The sequence below is a fragment of the Suricata suricatta genome, chromosome 14 (assembly GCF_006229205.1).
Source record: "Suricata suricatta isolate VVHF042 chromosome 14, meerkat_22Aug2017_6uvM2_HiC, whole genome shotgun sequence".
NCBI classification, from domain to species: Eukaryota; Metazoa; Chordata; class Mammalia; order Carnivora; family Herpestidae; genus Suricata; species Suricata suricatta.
Window position 1 is genome coordinate 86,259,239 of NC_043713.1, and position 12,122 is coordinate 86,271,360.

The following is a 12,122-nucleotide window of genomic DNA, read 5'->3' on the forward strand; positions in this document are numbered from 1 at the left end:
CGTCCCCCCTGCTTGCCTACCCCACACGGAGACACTGGCTGCCGAGGGCTCCAGGCTGGAGATGGAGGGCAGGTGACCCGCTGGCCAGCCTGAAGGAGACGCAGCCCCCTGCAGCCAGCGAGCCTGCCGCCACGGATCGGCCCGTCTACAAGGCCTCCCCTGCATCTCCACCGCAAATGTGATAAACGTTATCTGTGCTGATTACAAGTCCCACGAAAAGCAGAAGGGATGCCTGTGTAGGTGCTGGGGGAGGGGGAATCCTTTGTCATGAAGAGCCCCTTAAACAGCCCCGGTGTCAGGAGCAAGGTCAGGTGGCGGGAAGGTGTGGCAGGGATGGGAACCATGGCTTTGGCACGCAGGGGCTCCACTTGAGGAGGACCACCTCAGTCTGAGCACTGGGCAGCAAAGGCACAGAAACCGGACCAGCGAAGGAATTCATCTCGGGTTTGGGTTCTAAACTTGTACCCGCAGTAAAAGTGGCTGTCTCTCTCAGTCATCAGAGTGAAAGGTAATCACATGTATGTACATGCACGCATACACGGAACGAAAAGTCTACTCAAAATTGACTTATTTCATGCAAACGGCATTCTTTCTATAGAGAGCTGAGTTCAAAGTCTGAATCACAGCAGCTGGGGTTGAAATATTTTAATCAGGAATGTTTGACTCCCTGGGAAGGAGTCGGGGAAGGGCTGTGGATGTTCCCAGTCGGGAGCATCGCTTCTAGCCAGGTGCTTTGGGTACAGCTCAAGTTCTCCAGACGGGCCGGCCCACCCCCTCCCGGGGTCCTTCAGATGTAGCAGCACAGTACGGGCGTTGGGGGCAGGAGGGATCCGGAGGGTGGAGGACACTGGGAAGTCCACTCTGAGGACCTCAGGGGCCCTGAGGGCCTCATGCAACTCTGTCCCCAGCCAGGTGTCAGAAGCAAGTAAGTGGCGGGGCCCCTTCCCTTGCCTCTCTCTCTAACACAAGCACCGCCTACCCTTGTGCTTCCTTCCCATCACGAGAGACTTCGCTGGGATAAGAAAAAAAATAGCAAATCCTTGCACCACAGAGGTTCGGTGTCAACCAGCTGTCACCATTGATGGCTCGGGTTTCGATTTGTGTCAAAAATGATGGAAAGTGGCTTCCAAAGCAATTTACAGTCCTGTGACTCGGGCACCCACAGACAGTGTGTGGGTGGGGACCCTGAACCGACTGCCTGGGGTGGGGGGCTCTTACAACTTCATGAATAAGATCAAAGGGGCTTGTAACGTGGAAGCAAGGTCAGAGGGCACAGGGAAGCTGGAGATACGGTCCAGTCTTGCCGTGGGACTAGGGGAGAGGGAGGGGCTTTGGTGAACCCATTGTCCGTGCCACACTCGCAGACCAGAGGCCCCCAGCGGGGGGACTGGGCTCTCCCAGCCCCCCTTAGTGTGCTCCCTTTGTTCCAGAGAGGTGTCTTCCGTGTGGTCCGGCAGGTCTGGGTCACCACAGCGTTGTCTCCTTAGAGGAGCATGGCCCTATCTCACTGCAGAGGCCAGATTTGCCCTTGGGGCTCACCCCGGAGAAAAGTTAGAACGTCAGAATCTCCACGTGAGAGGCATTGCTGTAGGACCTGGGTCTTATCATAAGCTAACATTCCTTAATGGTTTGCACAAACGGGAACCGAAGAACAAAGAATTAATTGCTTAGGTTAATGAGGGGAGAGCTGCTGTCTTTCATTCAACTTTAGACTGCTATGGGGAGGGGCAATAATACTTTTAAAACAGAAAATTAAATCTAGACATAGATCAGAAAATGAAGAAATCCCACGTCTCTTCTAGTAATTATCGCCATGGCTCTGTTTATCAGATGCTGATACAGGAAAGTCCTTCTCTTTAGAGTCAGAGCCACCCAGAAATTTCATCCATCTCCATCTGAATAGGGTACTTCTGAGAATTTTTCACACCAGCCCTTTTGCCATGTTTAATATCAGAGCTGCATCCGAGGCCCTAGATCCATGCAGTCAGATTAGAATCCTACATCCCGGAAAATGTTTGTTTATCCTTTTGGTTTTGTTTTCGAACCTGGTATCAACCTACTTCACATCATCCTTGGGTGGGGGACCCGCCCAGCCGTGTGTCCTGCAACGCTCTCTCTTATCACAATCCCCAGACCCGTTGGCCCCGCCCCTTCCGGGGCTGCTTTCCGGTGGATTTCAGGAGCACTTCCTCTGTCCACTCGGACAGAATGTCACGATGGAGGTTGGGTTATTATTGACCCCAGGTCATGTTCTCACCCCTTTTCTACACCCAGGACTGTGTTCTAAAGAGCCTCAGACTCCAATCAGCTCCTTGAATTCATTTCTTCTTCCAGTATCACCTCATGGGCCCTGGCTCATCTCTCTAATCCTGTCCCAACCCAACCCCGCAGGGGCTGCTCCTGGTAATGACTCACGACTCTGACTTTTGGACGCTATAAAAGTGTCTTCTTTGCAGAGAGAAGACTTTGCATAGTTACTTGTTTTTGTCCTTTTTCTATTCTACTTACTAAAGCAAACACTGCAAAACTATATTTTTACTAAAGCCCTGAATTTCAACTGGAGATTTTTAATATCCTATTTATAAATCGACTATTATATAATGTTTTAAGAGGAAGGTTTAATGAGTTAGTAAATTAAATTCTTTTAAATATTTCAAACTATATTCATAAATTTAATGTATTTGGCTTCTTTTTAAGCAATGTATATGCCTCATTAATATGGAAAGCTCTCTTAAATACTTAAACAGCCCTAGTAAATCTAATAAATAAACTTACAGAGAACTTTCATGTTTTCTTAAATAGTCCAATCTTGTTTATGCTTAGGTAAATTATCTTATCCTTTTCAACTTAAAATCACAAACCTAAAATTAATTTCCAAATTCCCTCTTTTAGTTGGAATCATGAGGCTAATCTCTTATGTAATGTGACAAATTATCTTAAGCATTAGAAACACTTTGAGTCCAAAATATTTTCCATTAATACTTAGGCTTAACCCAAAAGTCTTAGTAAACAGGCCTGCATTCCTTTATCATCACTATTTTTTAATTATCAACCTTTCTGGATGTTACTGTCGCCAGCAAATTGAGGTTACAGTCCCAAACCAATTGAGTTTTGGCTCCTAGTAATTAGGATTTTCTCCCCAGTGGGCTGAGCTTGCTGTTGACAAAGTGTTTGGGCCAGAACAGGTGATCTGGAGCCCCTGAACACCTGGGTATTTACTTTTGCCGCCCAGTCTTGTGCAGGATTTTTCTAGACTGTCCATGAGGGTCAGGGTCTCCGGGTCCACCCCCACAAACAGAGGTCTTATGTTATTCCATGTGAGTCTGAACACGCCCTCGAGGTAGATCCACAACCATGTCTGAATTCACGTGATCTCTTTATTACTCCCCCTTGTTCTGAATTCTTGTCTTGCTCTTTCTGCCTGGCAGGGTCACTGCTCTTGCCAACGCTGGGTTGTCTTCCCCTCGGATGCTGCGGCTCCTCTCCTCCTGCTCTCCGTGATCTGTCTTTAAATGTCAGAGGCATCCCCAAAACACATCAAGTCTCTTCCACCCACCCCAACCCCCCTGGGACCAAGTTGCTCTTACGAGGTTTAGTTTTAAGTTTAATTTATTATTCCTTAATAATAAGGAATAATTAGGACTAAACACCACCGCTCGATGGGAAGCGTGTCCAAAGACTTGTGGACACAGTTGTGATCATCCTGAGTAATGTCGGGGTTCAGAACGAGTCACCCTAAGATGGGCCACTTTGAATGCAGATTATTTGGAGCTGAAAACAATCAAGGCCCCAAAGACTCAGGAAGAAACTCTGACCTCCCCTCTAACTACCTAAAAGAATTTAGGCAGGGATCCTGCTCCAGGTAGAGAGCTACCACCAGTATGTCTGGGGGATAATGTGAAGTAGGTACGATAGGCAGGGAGGAACCTAGCAAAGTCGGTTAAGATTCTTCTCTGTGTCTCAGGGTCTCGGATGGCTCAGCAAACACTCATTTACCCCGCATGTAATCCATCTCGTCTTCCTGTGAACCGCTTCCCTTCCTTTTGAAGACCCAGACCCCTACTGTCTTCTCCCTCATTCAGGATGACACATTTTTTCCCATTCTGCCCGACCGTTGGGGGAACCTCTCATGGACGGGGATTCCTGTAGGTAAGTAATTAAATTTGATCTTCTCCTGTGAATCTGTCTCATGTCGATTTAGTCCTTAGACTAGAAGAATCTTGAAGGGTAGAGGGAAAAATTTCCCCCTTGACACTCCGCATGGTTTCACCTTGCTGTTTAGCTCTAGCACAATCTCATAGGTACAACCAGGAAGTCACGTGGGTGCACCGGCCGCACCTCCTTACAGTCCCTCTCTGTGCCCAACGGTATGTCCTAGAAACGTAGTCTCTAGTTCTTTCCATGAAGGATACTCTTTATTGCTCACTGTATCCCTTTCTCCCCGGAATCCCCGCCCACCGGAGACCAAGCCCCAGACACTCAGCCTTCACCTGAATCCCTGTCTGAGGACAGCTGTTCCTGGCGGAGGGCGGGCCCTCCTTTGTGTTTCCACGGCGCCCTGAGCATAACCCTCCTGTCCTCACCAGCCTGCGTGAGTGTTATGTGTGTTTCTCCCACCTTCCGGAAAGGGCCGTATAGGCTAGGACTGGACTGGGTCCCATTCACCGCTGAGCCCCCACCTCCCACCTGACGTAGCACCTGGCATAGAAGAAGCATCTGACAAATCTGTATCTATTTTGAAGAGAGACAATCAGGGCCTTAGATGAAACCATGCAGATCAAAAAATCCCCCTTAATAGACTTCAAAAGAGCAGCACCCTTAACTAGATATAGCGCTTGGGAGGAAAAGCTGTGTTCTTGAATAAAATCCCCCACAAACAGCTAGCCTTTAAGCAACTGGTATGTTTAGGTCAAAGAAGACACCAGGAAAACGAAAAAGCAACCTTGCATTGACTGAAAACAAAAGGGGCGGGGCATCCCACATACCATGGCAACAGTGTTTAGGATTCAGAACTGATTCAGCAGGACTGCATGAGGCTCTCTTTTCAGACGTGATTAGTTATTCATCCCGAGTGATATTTATTCTCTAGCTGCCTAGACATTTAGAATGATATTTCTGACAAGTAGAAAAATATGCTCCACGCTTTACTTCCAAACAGGCAAAAGATCAACTTGAAAGAAAGTATTTGTTTCTGTGACCCAAGAGGAACAGAGAATGGGAATGAGAAGGCTGTGAAGACAGAAATTCCATCAGGCTTAGAAAAATTACCTGTTTCTCAGCGGCTTAAACAACGCAAAGAAGGAAGGAGAGAATATTGGAAGGAAAGGAGGGAAGAAGGGGGGAAGGAGGGAGGGAAGGGGGGGAAGGAAGGAAGGAAGAAGGAAGAAGGAAGGAAGTAGGAAGGGAGAGAGGAGGGAGGGAGGGGGAGGGAGGAAGGGAGAAAAAAGGAAGGAAGGAGAAAAGGAGGGAGGGAAAGAAGGAGAGAACGGGGGAGGAAAGGGGGGAAGAAAAGAGGGAGCGAGGGAGGAAGAGAGGAGGAAGCTACGGAAGAAAACCCCTTTGGATGATCTGTTTTAGTGCCTTTAGCAGAGAGTAAAGATAAAAGCCGGCAATGACTTCCTCCCGGTACGACAATTATATGGAACTCATTGTCTCTAATCGATGGCCCCCAAATTAGAAATAGACTAGGAGGGGTTTAGATAAATACGGAGATAATAGTCGGGAAATTTAAATTACTTTAAATTAAATTAAAGGTATTTCGTAAGAGCTTCTTCCATAGTTTCTAGTTCAAGGGTGTTGTGCTCCGATTCTGTCACAGCCTCTCCCTGGGCCCACGCCTGTGCCTCTGCATTGGGTCGGTGGCTCACTGAGCTGAGTAGCGTCCTCCCCAGATCCCGTGCCCGTGAACACCAGAATGGGGACCTGTGTGGTAACGGGGTCCTTGCAGATGTGTTAGGACGCCCGAGGGCTGAGGAGGAGAGGACACGCAGAGACACAGACCCCAAGGGAGGACGGCCAGGCCATGGGGGCCGCAGAGGCTGGAGGGACAGGGAGCACGGGGCCACCAGGGGCTGCAAGAGCCACGGAGGAGCCTCTCCAGATCCGGCAGAGGGAGCGCGGCCCGCCAGCGTGTGTGGGGGCCCCAGGAAGCCAGTACAGTCAGATGGAGAAGGTTCTGGAGAACCAGCTAGGTCATCTGAGGTGGGCACCTAGCATTTAAGGACTCATTGATATCCAAGGGTCAGGCCCCTGGACACCGGCTGGGGGGAGAGCTCTGTCCTCCAGGAATAAGCACCGAGGTGCCTCTTTCAGCCTGGAAAAGCGTCCGTCCCCGGAGGGCCGCCTGGGTCCCCGAGCCTCCAGCCCCCTCTCAGTGGCTCTGCCCTCATCCACGGGGACGCCGGGAGGCAGGGGGATGGGAGCACAGTGCCCTTTCACCCGGACCGTCGGGAGGAGGGACAGGACACGGAGCCTGATGGGACCCATGACACAGAGACTCACTCCTCCTGGATCCGCGGGGACGCGTCTGAAGGATGGCAGCTCAAGGTGTGGGCGGGCCAGGTCCACGCAGGTGGGGAGAATGTCGAAGCCCAGAGGAGAGCGAGAACGGGGACAGTGACGTGGTCCGGGCGGCGTGTGTCACAGAGGAGGCGGTGACAGCAAACGGAGAACAGAGCAGGGGGAAGGTGCTGGGGGTGAAGGTGGGGGTCCCCTGAGCCTCAGCAACGCAGGTGGCCTGGAACTTCAGACCTGTTGCCTCCCCGCTGTGGAGCTGGAAGTCCACATCGAGGTGTCTGCGGGGCCATGGTCCCTCCGAATGGGCCAGGGGAGAAGGAGTCCCCAATGGCTCTGCTGGCCTCCAGTAACCCCCAGCTTGTGACAGCCCGAGTCCCGTCTTCACGGAGCTCCTCCTGTGTCCACACCACCAGCCACCCTGGATAGGACCCCCAGCACCCCATCATCTACCCTCATCCTGTTCCCAGATCGGGCCAGTGTCAGAGGTAAGGAGACGAGGATTCAACACCTTTCCAGGAGGGGGTGGGGAGGACACGCTTCAACCCATAACAGGCACCACATTCTAGTTCTTTCCTGCAGAGATGTTTCTCTGTGCAATCTTGAACATACGGCTTCAGGACATGATGCTTCAGTCCCTTAAATAAAGGATTACGCTAATTAAAGATTTGGAAGTTAGGAACAGCCTGGAAACGCTAACTGCACCGAGTAAGAGGATCTGGTTGGTTGAGTTGTTTCAGACCTTGGCTTCGGCTCGCAGGGTTGGTCTGGCCTCGGGCGCCACGGCAACCTCAGCCTCCCTCCTCCGCTTGCAACAGGCAGATAAGGAGTCCGCTTCGGCATCTGTGGTGCAGATGCAGTGGAGAAACGGGGCTGAGCACAGCTGGGACCCGGCAACGCTCCACAAAGGACCCCTGTGGCGAGCAATGTTATTAATAAAATATTCCTAATATTTTTGATCTTCCTGATGATAACAGAACTCCTGTCCAGGAGGGCTGGTCCGCTGGGCTCTGTGAGGAAGGCATTGGTCGCCACCTGGTGGCGGCTGACTGTACCCTGGGTGCCTGCTCTCCCCAGGTGAGCCAGCCTCAGTGCTGCCTTGGCTCCCGTTATAAACCCAAACCAACTAAATAAAGAAAGACGGGAGTCCGTTAATTGTCCTAGAATGCCGAGTGGAAGTATCCCTTTCATTCAGGGAAAGGCTGGCCTGCTCAGGCTGTGTCCAAGCTCGGAAGATTTCAAGGAAGTAATAGGCCTCTCTGTTCCCTAAGCCATCTCTCCAGATGCCCATGGGATAGTTAGCCTCAGTCTGAATAAATTGCCTTTAAAAATAAATTTTTAACGTTTATTTATTTTAGGGAGGAGGGGCAAGAGAGAAGGAGACAGAAGATCCGAAGCAGGCTCTGAGCTGTCAGCACAGAGCCCGACGCAGGGCTCGAACCCATGAACCCTAGATCATGACCTGAGCTGAAGTCAGACCAACCGCCTGAGCCCCTGGCAGTCAGTCTTACATGTTGGCCCTGGTATATTCCCCTCAAGCCCCCAAAACAAGACAAGTGAAGCACATTCAGCGGCTGTTTCCACACGGAGCCACCGCTCTAACCTGCAGCCTGAAGACGAAGTCCTCAGATTCCAGCTCTGGGAGCGGACCTGACCCCGATCTTGCTCCGAAGGCCTTCTCCACCCTTCTCTCCCGCTGCTCTGGTCTTCAGCTGTCGATGGACAGGAATTTCTTCCCGATGTCGGGCTTTCCCGAGGGACACTGTACCCCCGGGCCCTTTCCGGAACCCTATTCCAGAGGGCTCTTTAGCAGTGAGGGTTCTCATCCTGCTTTTAGGAAACTCTCCCTTATCTGCCCTTGTCCTGTTCTCTCCCTTCTCCTGGAACCAAGAGCCCCAACCAATGCGAATTTCCGTTGATGCCCCGCCCCTAAAGCCATGTGACATTGCCTTCCCGCCCTTCCATTGGCATAAAGAAATCTTTTCTTGCAGTATATACCCCTTGAAGTTTGGAAATAATGTAGATGAATTCTAAAACCCATTATAAAGACATGTCAGAAAATACCCTCTAAGACGTCAAGGAAGCCCCTGAAGTCCGGGAGGGAGATGGAGGCTGGACGTGTCTCCCGCCAGCTGAGACCGCCTCTGCACAGACCTGGGCATGCGTGAGACTTTTGGAATATGGCGTCCCTTCTGTCCCAGTGGAAAATGAAACTGTGTGTGTGTTCCCTGTTCGCCCCTCAGCCCAGCTCTCCTGGCTCTGCAGTCGCCCCTGGGTGGTGAGTCTGGGCACCCGTGGGTACCCATACGTCACTGTCCTGCTGGGCTTCCTGGCTTTGGCCAGCGTCCAAAGCGTCCAGAATGTCTGGCACTTACGGCGGCTTCCTTCCGTGGGGGCTGGATGCTCGCCGGGACCACGGGAGAAGCCCCCGCCTCACCCCTGCAGATGAGGTTTGCTCAAAGCGAAGGCACAAGAGGGAGCAGAAAATGAGGCAGGGCTGCGGGAAGAAAAGGGAAAAATAGATGAAGTCTCTGCTATTTTTAAGTAGAACATTCTTTTCTCCTCAGAAACCACGTGTGGATTGGGACAGAGGCAAATGCATGCTGAAAATGGATTTTTATTGACAGTAAAGTACTTGTAAATGGGAATCTATTTTTGACTAGCGCTAAAATCCAAGTCCTGCTCTGGGGAAATAAGCCTTGACTGGCGGCCCGCTTTGTTGATCGGCGGCCCGGCACTGTCTCCGCCACAACGAGGAGCCTGTTTGTGTTATGTATTTAATCAGGCAATGCTCGCACTCCTTCCCCTTGCGAGGTTCCAGGTTTAAACTCCGGCCGCGTCCTCTCAACAAGGCTCCGGGTTCTGTCCTGAGTTCACTCAGCAGGCCCCCCTTCCGTGACCGTGTCCCTGAAGGTGTCACCCTTGTCATTAATGGTCACAAATACGGTTAAGCCCGCGCCCTGCGTGGGACATGAAGGGGGACGGCCCAGAGGGGCGAAGCTCAGACCCTGAGTCCGTCCGGGTCTGGCTTCCGTGGAAGGACTCGCCTTCGAGGGGGCCCCGGCCATGTTTCCCTGTTAAGTGGTACCGTCCTTGTTGACCCTGTTCTGAAAAAGCGGAGACAAGAGATTAAAGACAGGAGGGGACACCCTGCCCTGGACTACGACGGGGCTCCCGGCGGGTAGGACAATGCAGCGCCGTCGCCACCCCAGACATGCCCGTGTCCTCGCCCCTGGAGCCTGTGAGCCAGTTAGGGTTTTAGGGTTCCCCAGGAGTGATGTAGGCTGCTGCAGAGCTAACTGGTCTCGGGGGGATTATCTGGGTCACCCCGCTGGGTCTGCCGGGTCCGCAAGTGCAAACATGAGCGGCGGATGGGCTGTCTGGGAGGCGCGGAGTTGGGCAGCTGCTGCTTTGGGGGTGGGGCACGAGGGGTGGGACGCCCCCGCAGCTCCCGGAGCAGGCACCCCGAATCCAGAGCTCGATTCCCGGTCCCAAACCCCAGCTCCGCCTTCCCTGAGGTCGGTGCAGGTCCCTGTCTCCGGGGAGGACCTGGACTGGGTCTGGAGGTGCAGGATCAGTCACCCTGAAGGACGGACCCCAGCCCTCAATCTGCATTTCCCCCGAGTGCGTGAACCTTCTAGAAGAGCTGCTTCAAGCTCTGCATCCCCTCTCTGCCCACCCCTAACTCTGGTTCTCTCTCGTGCTCTAATTCAGCACTGCCCCACCTAGAGCGAGCGCCAGCCACCTGTGAACGGTCACTGTCCTCGGGGCCGCATTTAAAAGGAGAAAACAAAACAAAACAAAACAGGTGGAACCCATTTTAATAATATACTGCATTTCACCAAAGATACCCAAATTCCAACATTGGCTCAAGGCAAACGAGACATCTCTCTATTCATGAGAGATTGTACTCTTTTTACAGTAAGTTTCTGAAATCCGAGGGCTGCGTGGACCTCAGGTCAGCCCTGCGGTAATTCAGGCAGCCACGGGTGACTCGGGGACGGCGCTCTGGACGCCTGGGTCTTGTGAGCGCGGATCTCTTCATATTCCGCTTTGCATGCTTGGTTTCTACGTCTCCACAGGAGACCGACCTTATCCCCCCAGAGGAATGAGGATGGAGTTGGAGCCCTAAGTCTGTGAAACGGCACATCCCTTAGTTTTTCTTTACATTACCTTAGATCTGACTCCGAGTGCCCGTGATGCCAGAGTGTCGGGATATTTACAATCCACGTTGTCAGGACTCCGAACCTGACCGCTCATGAACCCACCAGGCGCTCCGCCCATGGCATAACCCAGAGGGATCTACTGCCTCAGCAAAGGTCACTGGGGTCTGTGCTTTGGCAACCGGAGCACAAGCTGGATTTAGATTCCACCCCTCCCTTGAGCTGAGCACCCTTGTGCAGTCAACAACCTGCACAACTGTGTGAGGAAGCCTTTGTCTGTGCAACCCCCAGTAAGTTACTGACCACTCTCTGTGCTTCAGTTTCCTCATCGGTAAGGCAGGGGTAGCAACCTAAGCCACCTCATTGGGTGGGGGGTTTCCTGAATGAGCTAAAAGGCATTAGCACCTGTGAAAACTGGCCCAGCCCCAAAGTGAACTCAGAGCTAACGTGACTCGTGACCGACTCCCACCCCCGGCTCATGCTGGTCACGCTGAGTTTTTCCAGCATCGAGGCAGGGCTTTCCACCCCGGGAAGGTGCTGGGGGGCACTCAAGGGGCAGCCAGCTTAATGTGACCGTCCCCAGATGCTAGTGGCCACTGCCTGTCTCTCCCTGGTGACAACGTCTCCGTCACAAACCAGGGCTTTGGGCGCTTGCTGCCCGTTCACATCTGCGGAAAGGATCCGCGACCCCCGTTATCCGGAGCCAGCCCGCCGGGCACTGGGGGCCACAGGGAGGCCGGAAGCTGGCAGCACATCTTACCTGCCCTCTGGGAACTGCGACCAGAGGAAAATGAGGTCATGACTGGATAACGGCCTTCACGCGGAAAGTCACGGTTGGTGCCACATGCAGCCACGCACCTCCAGGACCAAGAAATGTCCATGGCTGCCAACAGGTTCCTGCAGGTGTGCAGAAAGCAGACAGCAGCGTTAGGAGGGTTGATTTTCTTCTCTACTCAAGTCTTCTGCCCCCTCATGGTTTCTAAGGGGCCTGACACTTTTCCAGGAGGGGCTGTTTGCAGTTGTTCATGGCTGAGGTCAGCCAGAAGCCGCTCAAGCTGCTGGTGCGGCTAACACCCCGGGCTCGGTGAGGTCAGTGGGACGACGTGGTCCTCGTTAAAACACCCGCGTCCTTAACAGCCTCCTCTCTGCGGGCCCCTCCCCTCTGTGGCTGGCTCTTTCCTCCTCCCTCTCCTCCCCCTGGTTCTGGGAGGGAGGTCATGGGGAGAAGGCCTGGGTGAGCTGCTGACCTGCTCACGAGGAGCCGTGCCGGGGGAGGGGGGAGTCCTGGACGGGGTGGGGGCCAGCCATGCAAGCATGGCTGACTCTTCCCTGAAGACGAAGCCTGGTCCTCCCGGACCAGCAGGCGTCCTGTGCTCTGACTCGCTGGTGTGTGGCGCAGACTCTGGACATCACTCCCCACCCGGCAGGCGGCGGTCCATCTCTCTA

At 52.9% G+C, this 12,122-nt stretch overlaps 1 long non-coding RNA gene across 1 annotated transcript; it reads left to right on the forward strand.

The window, feature by feature from the left end:
• The first annotated feature begins 68 nt into the window (after positions 1-68).
• LOC115278175 lies at positions 69-3,497 on the forward strand. Its single transcript, XR_003902741.1, has 3 exons — positions 69-236; positions 360-508; positions 3,429-3,497. It is a non-coding gene; the product is annotated as an uncharacterized LOC115278175 (long non-coding RNA).
• Positions 3,498-12,122: the final 8,625 nt, after the last annotated feature.